This window comes from Mastigoproctus giganteus, chromosome 4, assembly GCF_048544385.1.
Source record: "Mastigoproctus giganteus isolate SK-2022 chromosome 4, ASM4854438v1, whole genome shotgun sequence".
Lineage (NCBI taxonomy): Eukaryota > Metazoa > Arthropoda > Arachnida > Uropygi > Thelyphonidae > Mastigoproctus > Mastigoproctus giganteus.
In genome coordinates this window covers 26801458-26815394 of record NC_143578.1, presented here as the reverse complement: position 1 = coordinate 26815394, position 13937 = coordinate 26801458, and the positions used below count along the sequence as shown (strand labels likewise).

Below are 13937 nucleotides of genomic sequence, written 5' to 3'. Positions count from 1 at the left end.
AATTAATTAATGTTCAGTTTTATATAATTATGTGAATTATACACAACTGAACTTTTAAAAATTTTATCTATAAAAATAAAATCCTGCAAAATGTTAAGCATATAAAAATGAGTTAATTTATTCTTACTCAGAAGGCAAGATACAGAAACAATCCCATGTGGTCTAGTGGTTAGGATACCTGGCTTTCACCCAGGAGGCCCGGGTTCGATTCCCGGCATGGGAATTTTTTTTTATTTGTCTCATTTTATTTCTACGCCACCTTTCTTTTATTTTAAGACTTTGAAACCATTTTGAAGCCGTCCTGCGCATGTATTTCTCAAAAATTACAATTAATCAATGCACGGTACTACGTACTATGAATTCTAATAACTTTATTGTTTGGAATTTTTCATTTAAAAAAAAAAAAAAAAATATATATATATATATACTGTATATGGAAGTCATCAAAAGGAAACCTGCAAAATTTTAAAACAGATTTTCTCATTCAAATTGACTAAATTGTAATCCCATGTGGTCTAGTGGCTAGGATGCCGGGCTTTCACCCAGGAGGCCACCCTTCAATTCCACTAATAGAACTTTTTTCTTTCTTTCATTCTCTTATTTTAAAAATTTTGACACCATTCCGAAATCGTACTTAACATGCGTTTCCCGAAAATCATAATCTACAGAAATTCAAGTCCAATGTCAACAATTATCTTTTGCTTCTCAGCCTTTATCCTGTCCATGGTATATACTATAGGCTCTAATTGAGAATTTCTAGAATGTATAATACCTTCATGTTTGTGTTGTTTTTTTTTCTGATAGACCTGCAGCAGAAACCTGCTACATGCCTTTTTCATAAATGCCTCCATGGGCACTGTGCTTCCATTCACTATTCATCTCTAAACTCAGTTAGTATCCATTCACTATTCACCTCTAAACTCACAGAACCAACTTTCCTTCATTTATACCTTCCACTTCTGCTCTCTGAAACTACTCTCCTTCATATGTATTTCCTAAAAATTACAATTTACAGAAATTCAAGTCCAGTGTCAATAAATATCTTCTCAGTCTTCAAACCGTGCACGGTACAAAATACTATATATTGTAATAACTGTCGTGTTTGGAATTTTCAAGAAAATAAAAAATTAGAAGCCATCAAAGCCTACAAAATGTTAAGTAGATGTAAGAGATTTGATGAGTTCTCATTCATAAGGTCAATATAGTCAATATACGGTACTGTAATCCCATGTGGTCTAGTGGCTAGAATGCTTGGCTTTTATCCATGAGGTCCGAGTCCAATTATCCGGATAGAAATTATCCGTACATGGCACTATAGAACGTATAGTGCCATGTACGGCACTATAGGTTCTAATATCTTTCGTGTTTGGAGTTTTCTTCAAAAAAATTAGAAGTAATCGAAAGCCTGCAAAATGTTATAGCACATATATGACAGTTGATCTATTTTCATTTATAATGGAAACTGTGTAATCTCATGTGGTCTAGTGGTTAGGATACCTGGCTCTCACCCAGGAGGCCCGGGTTCGATTCCCGGCATGGGAATTTTTTTCTCCTTTTATTTCTAATTGAGACATTCCGAAACTATACTTATATTTTCCAAAAATTACAGTCTACAAAAATTCAAGACTAATGTCAAGAAGCATGCCTTCAGAACGTGCATAGTACTATAGATTCGAATAATATTCTTCGTGTTTGGAGTTTTGGGTTAAAAAAAAAAAAAATTTAGAATCACCAATTGCCTGCAAAATATAAAAGCACATATATGACAGTTGATCTATTTTCATTTATAATGGAAATCCCTGTAATCCCATGTTGTCTAGTGGTTAGGATACCTGGCTCTCACCCAGGAGGCCCGGGTTCGATTCCCGGCATGGGAAATTTTTTTTTTCCCCTTTAACTTGACGCGATAATATACACTGATATTCAAAGAAAGTGCATCACCTAGGAATTTCGCATTTCTAACCTTTTTTCGCGATGGTATGTTACATTAATGACTAGCAGCACAAATAGAAATATAAACAAAAGATAAGATTCATCGTTAAGGCAAAGCTAAGTAATATTTGACAGGTGCTCTCAAAATATTCTAAAATGAGTATTTGCAACCTTTATATAACAGTTTTGGTAAACACAATTATGGCTGAAATGTTATCAGAAGCCCTCAATTTGCTTCAATTTATCGGAAAACAAAATGAAAAGTTCACCAGGTGCAAACAAATATTTAGTTGAACCGCCTCTGGTCCTGATGACAGCAGCACACCTTCGAGGCATTGACAAGATCAATTTCTGAAGATAATCAACTGATAGTTCGTGGTTCCAAACACAAAATATGGCTTCCTGAATTCACAAAGGGTCTTTGGTTTCTTTCTGGCAACTACAGATTCCACACGATGCCAACAGTTCTCTATAGGATTCAGATCCGGGCTGTTTCCTGGACAGCTAAGAGTTGTAATGGACCGTTCTTCCAACCATTTTCTCACCTGTAACAAATGTAAACACATTACTGTCGAACTTCTAATGCAGAAATGAAGCTAAAATAACTACAGAAGTGCCTACTTAAAACTTTTAGCCCGATGACAAGGAACAGAGTCGTCCTGAAATATGCAGTTACTTGGCAGGCTGAAATGGTCTCTAATGGTTAGCAGCAATTTGCCTTCCAATATAGCCAGGTATCCAATGGCATTTATGGAACCTTTTATAAACTGCAGGTGATACAAAATGCACCCTCACCCCCATATCATTGGCTGGTAGTGAATTTCACTGTAGACACCATACAGTCTGGATGGTATTCTTCACCAACATCTACGGCGAATTGTTTGTCTCCCATCAGAGCCATGCAAGTTAAATTTCTTCTCATCCGAGAAAATAACTGACTTCCACTGCTGGGAGGTCGATTTGACATGCTTCTTACACCAAATTAATCGGGCCTTTTTCATTTTTTGTGTGATGAGGAGCTTCTTAAGACGACGGGCTACAAATCCACTTTTGAAGAGGCGTCTTCTGATTGTTACTGCACTTGCTACAACTCTGTATGTTCTTCCCATTCTCTTTTCAGCTTAGACCTAGAAGCTTTACGGTTTTTAAGGCATAAGCACTTCAAAACCCGGTCCTGTTTTGGTGTAGAGACTCGTTTGCGTCCGGTTCCTTTTTTTCCTATCAGCAGAACCAGTATTCTTGAGTTTGGAAAGAAATCTACTCACTGTCGACTGATTACAAGAAATTCTTTCTTCGTGGCGCCAACTGCACGTAACTCGCCATCCTGACACAAGCAAGAAATGATTGCAACTCTTGCAGAGCGTGCTTATATAGCTGAAAGTAACAGCTGATGCAATATTACGTCATCACCTACGCATCTGATGAAATCTGTAAGAAATATTGCCATATACTTACGTTATTCGGACGACAATTACAATTTTAAGGGGTGATGCACTTTCTTTGAACACCAGTACATTATAAATACATACATTTCCCAAAAATTACAGTCTACAGAAATTCAAGCGTAGTGTCAGAAGTATATCTTCAATGCTGCATTCAGCACGTGCATCGTACTATAAATTTTAATAATATTTTTCGTGTTTGGAGTTTTCATAAAAAATAAAAAAAAAAAAAAAGCAGAAAAAAAATTGAAAATAGCAGCGGACATAGTAATCCCATCTACTCCTCAAATAGGCTGTTTCCTATTTGAGGCTGTTTCCTATTTCCTATTTGTTTCCTGTTTCCTAATACTGAATGAGTATTTTGCATCTACATTCACACGTGAGGAATCATTACAGTTTGAAAATGGAAGAAGGTTATCAAATTGTAGCAGTGTGCTTAATGATTTTGTAATAACTGAGAGCAAAGTGGAGGAGAAATTGTTGAAGTTAAACATAAGAAAGGCACCTGGGGTGGATGGGATCTATCCAGTTATTTTAAAGGAGGCGGCAAAGCAACTAAGCAAACCCTTAGCCATAATTATGAGAGCATCCTTGGATTCAGGGGAGGTTCCCACGGACTGGAGATGTGCAAATGTATCCCCAATTCACAAAGGAGGTTCGAAGGGTGACACGAATAATTACAGACCAGTTAGTTTAACTTCTGTTCCGGGTAAAATAATGGAGTCACTGGTTAAAGATGCATTGCAGGATCATCTAGACAAGACTGCAGCAATAATTCAGACACAGCATGGGTTTGTTAAGGGAAAGTCTTGTCTGACAAATTTGATTGGTTATTATGATGTGGTCACAAAGGAACTGGATGCAAAAAATAATTTTGATATCATATACTTGGATTTCAGGAAAGCTTTTGACACTGTTGCGCATGGAAGACTACTGTACAAATTGGAGCAGAATGGTATTAAGGGTAAGTTGCTACAATGGATAAAAGGATGGTTAAGTGGGAGAAGACAGAGGGTGGTAATCAATGGGTGCTGCTCTTCGTGGACTAATGTTATTAGTGGAGTCCCACAGGGTTCGGTGTTGGGTCCACTGTTGTTTTGTATATTTATCAATGATATTGATGAAGGTATATCAGGCTTAATGTCGAAGTTTGCAGATGACACGAAGGTTGGCAGGGTTGTTAATGACAGTAATGGCAGTGTGCTACTGCAACAGGATCTAGATAATTTGGACAGATGGGCTAAGAAGTGGCAACTGAAGTTTAACCTTGACAAATGCAAAGTACTGCATATGGGTAGAAGTAACCCCAGAGAAACGTACCAACTGTGTGGTACTACACTTAAGGTGGTAGAAAATGAAAAAGACCTGGGTGTAATTGTGCAGTCAGATATGAAGTTTTCTGAGCAATGTAGACAGGCTGCTAGGGCAGGTCATGGGGTTTTGTCAATGATATATAGGAATTTTGCTAGCAGGGAAAAGGAGGTGATTGTCCCTCTGTATAAGGCAATGGTCAGGCCACGCCTTGAGTACTGCGTACAGGTCTGGAGGCCTCATTTTAGGAAGGATGTAGATTTGCTTGAGCGTGTACAGAGAAGAGCAACACGATTGGTGAGGGGAATGAAGGGATCCTCTTACCAAGAGAGGCTTAAGTTCTGCAAATTGCAGTGGCTGGAGACTAGGCACCTGCGCGGTGATCTGATTGAGGTCTATAAGGCCTTGAATGGGTTGAGCACGCTGAATTCTGATGGGATCCTCCCACTTCTTCAGAATACGAACCTACGGGGACATAAGTTCAAATTAAGAAAGGATAGATGTAGAATAGATGTGCGGAAATTTGCCTTTAGCCAGCGGGTGGTTAATTGCTGGAATAAACTTCCATCTGTCGTTGTGGAAGTTGATAGGTTAAATAAATTTAAGGAGGAACTGGACAGGCATTTGGAGGGTATGGTGTGATTTTTTTTTTTTTTTTTGGCTGATGCTGCATAAGCTCCTACACTTGCTTTCTTGCATCAAGTGCCACTACTACTACTACTAGGCCTCTGAGGTTGGGTATATTCATATTACACGTTCTTAGCGTTTTTTCACCAACCTTTCATAAAATAAAATAAAATAAAAGCGATAAAATTCCGTAGCTTTCAAAGGCTTTGAAAGCTACGGAATTTTATCGCTTTTAACTTAGTATATTTTAATGCATTTTAATCTTGTGTTTTAATACTTTTAATATTGTAATACGTATATATTAATTTTGTAAATACAGGTTATTGTAAATATAGTTATCGGGAATTTGTTGTGTTTTATTTTATTTTATCTTATTTGATTTTATTTGATTTGATTTTATTTTATGAAAGGTTGGTGAAAAAAACGCTAAGAACGTGTAATAATCCCATCTAGTTCAGTGGTTAGGATACCTGGCTTTTTTTTTTTTTTTTTTAATCCAGGAGATCTATAGTACCCAAGGAGGCCCGGGTTGGATTCTCGGCATGGGAATTTGTTTTGTTTTATTTCGCCCCCATTATGTAACAGTGGATTTCACGGTACTATTTATAATTGATTTTATTGTACTGTTTATAATTGATTTTATTGTACTGTTTATAATTGATTTTATTGTACTGTTTATAATTGATTTTATTGTACTGTTTATAATTGATTTTATTGTACTGTTTATAATTGGTTGATGCATAATTTGTGAAAAAAAAAACTGCAAATGATGGATATTTATCTAGGTAAATCTCTGACACTGTTGATTGATTAATCCCATTGTGATCTTATACTTTAATCATATACACTGTGCTACCACTTTATTAGGTACACCTACCTAGTAGCGTGTTGAGCCTCCTTTAGCCTTCAAAAAGCCTGAATTCGTCGAGGCATGAATTGAACAAGATGCTGAAAACGTTGTGAAGGAATGGAGTATCATGCACACATGAGTGTGTCGCGCAGTTCCTTGAGATTCGACGAAGGTGTAGGCCTGCAGCGAACAGCCTCAATAGGATTGAGATCCGTAGACTGAGCGGGCCACTGCAGCAAAGAAAAGTCATTATCATGTTCCTGGAACCATTCAATAGTGATTTGGGCTTTGTGCACCGGCGCATTATTTTGGTGGAAGTAACCATCTGATTGAGGATAAACTGTCAACATGAATGGATGCACTTGATCAGCAACGATGTTTAGGTATGATATGGCATTCAGACGTGAATCTATGGGTATTAATGGACCCAACGTGTGCCAAGAAAACATTCCCCACAAAACATTCCCATAACACCTCCCCCAACGCCTTGCACAGTAGTCGTCAGACAAGACGGGTTTGGCGCCTCCGTAGCCAGGTGGGAAGGAGCAGCAGTGCGTAGCACACGCTTCTTGATTAGACCGGGGTTCGAGCCCGTCACCACCAAATACGGAGGATGCGGAAAGGTCATTCAGGGAATGACCACCGCATATCCCGGAGCAATATGGCCTTAGTTGCTAATGCTCCTAAAAACCAAATAACAACAACAACAACAACAAGACGGGTCCATGGATTCATGTTGTTTTCGCCAAATTCTGAGTTTTTCAAGGTGCGACTAGTGGTCCGTTGCGATATTTTGTTCTGTGCACCAAGGTTGTATTCTGACGTGATGTGCGACATTGTGGCCCGTCTGTTTGCTTTTACAATTATAGCCATCCTCCTCTGACCTCTCTCATCAACAAGCGATTTTCTTCCACAAGAGTGCTGTTGAGAGGATGTTTTCTGTTCGTTGCACCATTCTCGATACACCCTTGACACTGTGGTGCGTGAAAAGTTCAGGAGAACTGCCATTTCAGAGATGTTTTGTTCAGCACGTCTTGCACCTACTACCATGCCACGTTCGAAGTCCGTTAGATCACTCCTTTTTCCCATTCTTGCCACGGTTTGTACGCTTAACTGATACTAGAAAGGTTGATCTGCTTTATTTATATCCACAACTGTGGTCATGTGACTTGCAACGTTGTGGGACAAAATTTGTGTGCACAGCAGGGGTGTACCTAATAAAGTGGCAGCACAGTGTATATTAAAGCAAAGCGAAGCATTGAAGCGATTATATGACTAAAGTACAGGATCACAATGGGATAAATCAGTTAACAGTATCGGACATTTTATCTAGATAATTATTTTTGCAGGCTTTTTTCCTAACCTAACAAACATAGTTAGGAAAGATCGTCCTCCCATTGGCGCACTATGGCCATAGACGCCCATGTGCCTAAAAAATTCTCAAACAAACAATCATCCTCCTATCTTCTTCAGTCCAGCTTATATCCTTTAATTTCCTTTGAGCATTTTAATTTTACATTTAAAGGGTAGGTTGTTGCTAGCCCTTCTCTTCGTGTACTACACTTCGTCTCCTCCCTGTCGTTTGATCTGTCTGGCTAGGGGGCCCTACCGGGAGCTTAAGCTTCTGCTAACATAGCTCTCGGGGTCATTGGGATGCACAAATCTCCTCACCACAATAAGGTGGTAGTCCATGAAGAGGAGGAAAATCTATTGTTTAAGTTTATAATTATGAGTACGTAATGTTCTTCTAATAATATCAAATATTTTTATTATTTTATTTGTTAAAATAATATCCTTCTTTTATTATTATTATATTTTGAATAGGAATACAAGGTTATTTTGCACGTGATCCTGCATATCTGATCGTGATATCCTGATATCGTGATCTTGCATAAAACACTGACTCTACTCTATAAAATGGCTTTATTATAATAATATAAATTATAATAAAATATGCGTCAATGATCGTGTAAACTGTATTTTAAAATATTAAAAAATATTAAAAAATAATAAAATAGAATAAAATAAAATGATGTATAATAGAAGAAAATGCGATAAAATTTATCGCATTTTATTCTTGTTATACATCATTTTATTTTATTCTATTTTATTTTATTATTTTTTAATATTTTAAAATACAGTTTACACGATCAGTGATGCATATTTTATTATAATTTTATGTTATTTTATATTATTATAATAAAGGCATTTGATAGAGTTGAGTCTGTTCTTAATAGCATCACAGATGAATTATAGAGTTCCTGACTCCTGACTCCAGAGTCCTCTTCAATAAAAATTTAACGATTTTATTTCCAAGGTAAAATAGTACAAACTAATTTTTAAACATAGATATCTAAAATAAACTCTTTCTTCAGCATATTATGTTGTCAAAACCATTAACAACATCATCAAAGTAAGCAAGTAAGTTAATGCTGAAATAGGTGTACAAATAACTTCAAAACCAAATTTATAGAACCCTTTAGAAGTTCTTTAAAAACTGAAAAAAAAAAAAAAAAACTGATTTACTGCAATGGAATTTTAATATGTTTGCTATAATATCGTGAAACCCTAGAAAGAAGGGTATCTAGGGCCATCGAAACCCTATGAATGCTAAAACACAATCCTGGCATGAGCACCACCTGTAAAAGTCTACTAATTAAAAATTATCAATTTATTTATTTCGTATGATGTGATCAATACACGAAGGAACCAGTTTTTTCTTGCTTCCTTCGTGTATCGTGGCCGGGATATCCAACCAACCGGTTGGTTCGGCACCATCGTGATATCCAGCCCGAGGTGGGAATCGAACGCGCAAACTATTGGGTTGCCAGGCAGGCACTTTACCTACCCGGCTAGCCCGGTCCGCAAAATTGTCAATAATCGACACCAACAAATTATATTTGATTGGTCCAAAATAATATAAAACCTTCTTCGTTTGGATAAATATAACCTTATTTCGTATTTATATATATTTAATTAATTAATATCTCATTGACAAAATTTGCTTCGTTATTTTCAGACATACAAAAAGGAATAAACAGACAAAAATGATGCTGTTTCTCAGATAGCAGAAACTGGTTGTATTGACATTTCATCCCAAAATATAAGACGATTTCAGATTGGAATCTTTTCAAAAGGGAGCAATAAATAATATCAGTTATTTCAATTAATATTTCAGTCGTGTTTATTCATATTGAAACGAAATCAGAATATAGTTGACATTATTATTACTTATTTTGTTACGGTCCGACGTTCAACACTCCATATCACTCAAGTGTGCCAGAAACTCACTTACCTTGCCGAAATAGAAATTTTCGCAGCACGTGGCAAAATCCTATGGTATGGTGTGGTGGTTTCTTCGATACACTACCGCTGCGGTTTCCTAACGTCTTTTTATAATACGCTTGTTTCAAAAACGGGGTCGCTATCGTCCTTCCAGTATGTGTGTGTACCAACGAGGAGTACTTGTGTAGATTGGGGGCTGGGTAAGTTAGGAAATGGGAGGTAGAATGCGTCAGTTTTTCAAATATCCTGATGACAAGAGGAAGAGGGTTGATGATTTGTGTATGTGTGTCAACCTCAAGGTATAGGTGACAATATTCAGATGAGTTGAATTTGCATTTGTTCACTGCATGAGAGAATAAAGTACACTAACCCAGATTTATTTCCAAAGATTTCGCTCTTGCAAATAAAGTTATAGAGTAATTGAAAAAAGTTTACAAATATAAAAAGTTAAATATACAATAATGTTTATGTAGGAAAAAAAAAAAAAAACTTCATTACTTTTTTTTAGCTCTCGTCTGCTAGATGTATATCTAGCAGACGAGTATAGATTTTTCCGTTTCCTGTAACAAAAGTTATAATTTGATTCCAAAAAAAATTATAAGTTGATGTATTGGATCTTGAAAGTAATAGAGCTTGAAAGCGATAAAATGTTGCAGACTTCACGAAAAATGTTTTAAGAACTGAATATAAATTGGATTAAACAGGCATATATCTTCTAGTCTCTCGTGTTTTTGTATAGACTACGTAAGAAATAGGTGGTATTATTTTGGGAAACAAGGTTTTAAATATCAGGAGACGTTCCGTTAGTGTATATGCCCTATTACTCGGAAATGATCTTTTTTTTTATTATAGAGGATCGCAAAATTCAGAAATATTCCTTACAGTTTCTAAAAACTAAGGAACGACGATAAGCTTTACCGATGTTCAAACCACATCACATAATGAAATTTTGGTTCTGTTGAGTAGATAGATCGGATCTATCGGTAAGTATGTTGATACAAAATACATTTGCAATATACAGATAATATAATATAGACTTAATCAGAGGGAGGAGCAGCCCTTCCATATAGACAAACTAGGCGGTGCTATGACGCCAAATTAAATGAAAAAAAAAAAAAAAAAAAAAAAAAATTCAAATGAAATAACGAAGATGCCATTATTTCAATTCCAATATCCGTACGGTGGAACATGAATCATATTAATATGGTAAACAGTTTATTTAATTTAAAAAAACGTGTATTTTAGTGAAATTTTTTTAATCACCCACATTTAATCAAAGTAACACCCCTCTCTTAGCAATTCTAATAAGTCAGAACTCGGCCACTCGGCCACATTTTGCTTCCCGGTTTGCCAAAAACCGTCAGTTGTTGCATCTGTCCTTGGGATATAGATAAGGGGAGCAAGCCGCCAATTACACAGTACACTCAGGACACCAATTATTAGCAGAAAGTTTAGGACAGCCCCTGCACAAATTACATATAACGAAACTGATTATCATTACATATTTGCCGTAAAGGTAACATTGGATTGTTTCAGATTGGTACTGAGGCATATCAAGTCATGGACGTACCTGATTAGTGGTCCTCGCGAGTAACACAAGAGATTATAATCACCGTTCTCCTACACTGGGTGGACAAAGCAGAATTTCGCATCTTGCAAATAACGTGAGGAATTTTTCTGTGCTTTTGTCCATAATGTGCCCGAATTAGTCCAGAGCGGAGAGTTGCGTGGTTTTTATTTTGCCCAGAAACCCATGTTTTTCATTCAGTTGACCTAACCCGGCGTACTGCCAAGTAACATTTAAGCACTGCTTTGTAATGATTTAATTTGGTAATAAATGTTTTGGTTTGGAAAAGTCAATGAAATTTTTGAGAACGTGTGTTACGATTTAGTACTATGATTATACATTTAGTATACTTCCACAACACACGGATATGTATCTTATGTGGATTGGCAGTTCAATTCCGCCGTAGTATTCTATGATGGATACAGAACTCTGTATTTATTCATTTGTTGTACAGTTAAAATAAATTTTCCCTTTACACTCTGGAACGACAACACTGTCAGAGGAGTTCACAAGAGAGAGAGAGAGAGAGAGAGAGAGAGAGAGAGAGAGAGTACAAGAAACAGCACCGTATTAAGTAGCCATGCAGGTTTGAACCACAGTTTGCTTCATTGTCGTTGTTGTGTCTACCCATTTTCTACCCATACGAATATTAACAGCGATACAATCTGAACCGCTTTGCCTGTGACAAGCAGTACAGAAGAAAGATCCTAACGCAAGCACGTGATTTTCTCGCTACCCAGTAGGGTGACGAACCCGAACTTGAACTAAAAATTTGTGCCACTGTATTCTGTGAACCACGAATCCTGAAATCTGGATGGATGGAGAACTGGTTCACATGGAATCTGTTCATGGATTTTATTTTATTTATTTAGTTTTGCTATTTTTTATTATCATTATTTATCTTGTTATTTTATTATATTACTATCCATGTGAAACCCCTGGCTTCACAGTAACAAGGAAGTAGACCACAACTGTGCTTGTACCCTCCGCGGGAAGACAGGTAAGACCTACACGTACTGACTCCCCATGAGCGCCGAAACGAACATAGGGAATCATTCTGCAAACATATAGGTAGTTATTTTACTTTATCCGGCTGTCCTCACGGGGAGCATAATGATTATAATAATTGACCTTCCCACCAGGGCCGGCTCAAGTTAATCGTATCCCTGACCCACATTGATTGATGGCGTCCCCTTCCCACCGATGCTAAGATTTTCATTTTTTTAGAATGATTCATTTTACCAATTTGCGCCAAAGCTTTTTCTTGAGTTAGTTGGTCTCAGGCGTGGATAGCAAGGTCCTCTATCCCTCCGGAAACTCAGGTTTTTCTTCGCGCAAAACAACGAAAAATCAGAAGCAGATCGACCAGAGAACACATAATTTACAGATGTAATACACATGGACAGACTAATTAGTTTTCGGTGGCCCTAAATGACACTTTTACTTTACTTGGAGGTACCCCGGATTCTGTGACAAAAATAAGACAAGGACAAAAATAAGATTCCTATCAATGTTCAGTGGTTAGTTTATTTAATCAGTAAATTCTCTTCCAGGTGGTATACTTTTTTATTTATATCACTTCGCTATTTTTTTGTCAAAAGAATAAAGGAATAGCTAAGGGAGGAACCCAACGTTTGGTTTACGTATATCCAAAGTAACAATGAACGTAAAGTTCATAATCGTTGTGCTTATAATATCCAGATTTACAATGTCAGTCAAACATTTGTGCAAACGCGCAAATGACCAGCTGTTATTCTGCTTTCTAAGGGGATGAGAATCCTGATAATAATCCCTAGAAAAAAAAATTAAAACCTATGCCACAAAATAATTATTCAACTATAGACTTGGTGGTAACGGTTCATTTCCTTTTCAATTCAGTAAACTGAAATGCAGGACTATAAAAACTGAGCCTCGCAAGATTTTCCAACGGTCCCACGTGACCTTTAACAACTATACTGTATCAATTGTTTGAGCCCCTGACTCTTGTCCCACCCGGCGGTCATGATAGTTTTACTACTGTATGTGTTTGCTCCAAAACACAGAAAAACATGAAAAAGCGCACACACACACACACAACAATTGTTTGCTCCAAATGACAATTGTTTAGAACAAACAATTGTTGTGTCTTATTATTAATTGTTGTGTGGGTGCAAACAAGTGTTGTGTCTTATCTAGGGTAGCTCCTAAACAACTTCAATTTCGCCAAAATGACAAAAACACACAAAAAAATCTAAAGCCATTTATTAGATTATGTGACAGTGGGGGAAAGTGATATTGGCTATCTTTACAAAAATATCTTTAATCATCAAAATTACCCAAAATCAGTCAGTAGAGGTTGATGCAATACCAAATGTGGTGCTACTCTAACCAGAAGATCACAGAAACTGGTGAAACAGACTGGAGGATGCCCAAAACAGAACTTGCAATGAATGATAGAACGCAATTCCTGTTTATCATACGCATCGAGGCTGACTCCTGTCAAAAAGCTTCACTGGGTTAAAGGCATTTTTATGGGCTGTTTCTTCGCAATGTGGCTCAGTTAGTAGACAGGCTAGGATTATATGGCTGTTTTCTCCCAAAAACTCTAGTTTTTCGACTAGCAAACAGGCAAATGGACAACAGAAGACATGCATTGTTTTAAAATTTTAAAAACTACATCTTTTCATGTGATACAGTTTGTATCCCACTCCACCATTTGGGAATTTTACTGTGGCACAACGTAAGTACACTTCATTTAATATCTTGTAGAGCCATCTTTTGCCCGAATTACAGCCATACATGTGGTATGGATTCCACTAGTTGTCTGAGGAAGTCTACCTCCAAATTTGACCATTCTTCCATCAGGATATTTGTTGCTTTCTGCATTGTGATCTGTAGAGAACTGCGAAGTCGAGCTGCCATTTACAACATACTGGCATTCACA

At 36.9% G+C, this 13937-nt stretch overlaps 1 protein-coding gene and 3 non-coding genes across 6 annotated transcripts in view; 3 read left to right on the top strand and 1 right to left on the bottom strand.

The window, feature by feature from the left end:
- The window catches only part of Atg18a (Autophagy-related 18a), a 541369-nt gene that overhangs the window by 83888 nt on the left and 443544 nt on the right, over window positions 1-13937 (bottom strand). The window lies entirely within an intron of this gene.
- TRNAE-UUC (transfer RNA glutamic acid (anticodon UUC)) lies at window positions 152-223 on the top strand. Its single transcript has one exon. It is a non-coding gene; the product is annotated as a tRNA-Glu (tRNA).
- TRNAE-CUC (transfer RNA glutamic acid (anticodon CUC)) lies at window positions 1471-1542 on the top strand. Its single transcript has one exon. It is a non-coding gene; the product is annotated as a tRNA-Glu (tRNA).
- On the top strand, window positions 1806-1877 carry TRNAE-CUC (transfer RNA glutamic acid (anticodon CUC)). Its single transcript has one exon. It is a non-coding gene; the product is annotated as a tRNA-Glu (tRNA).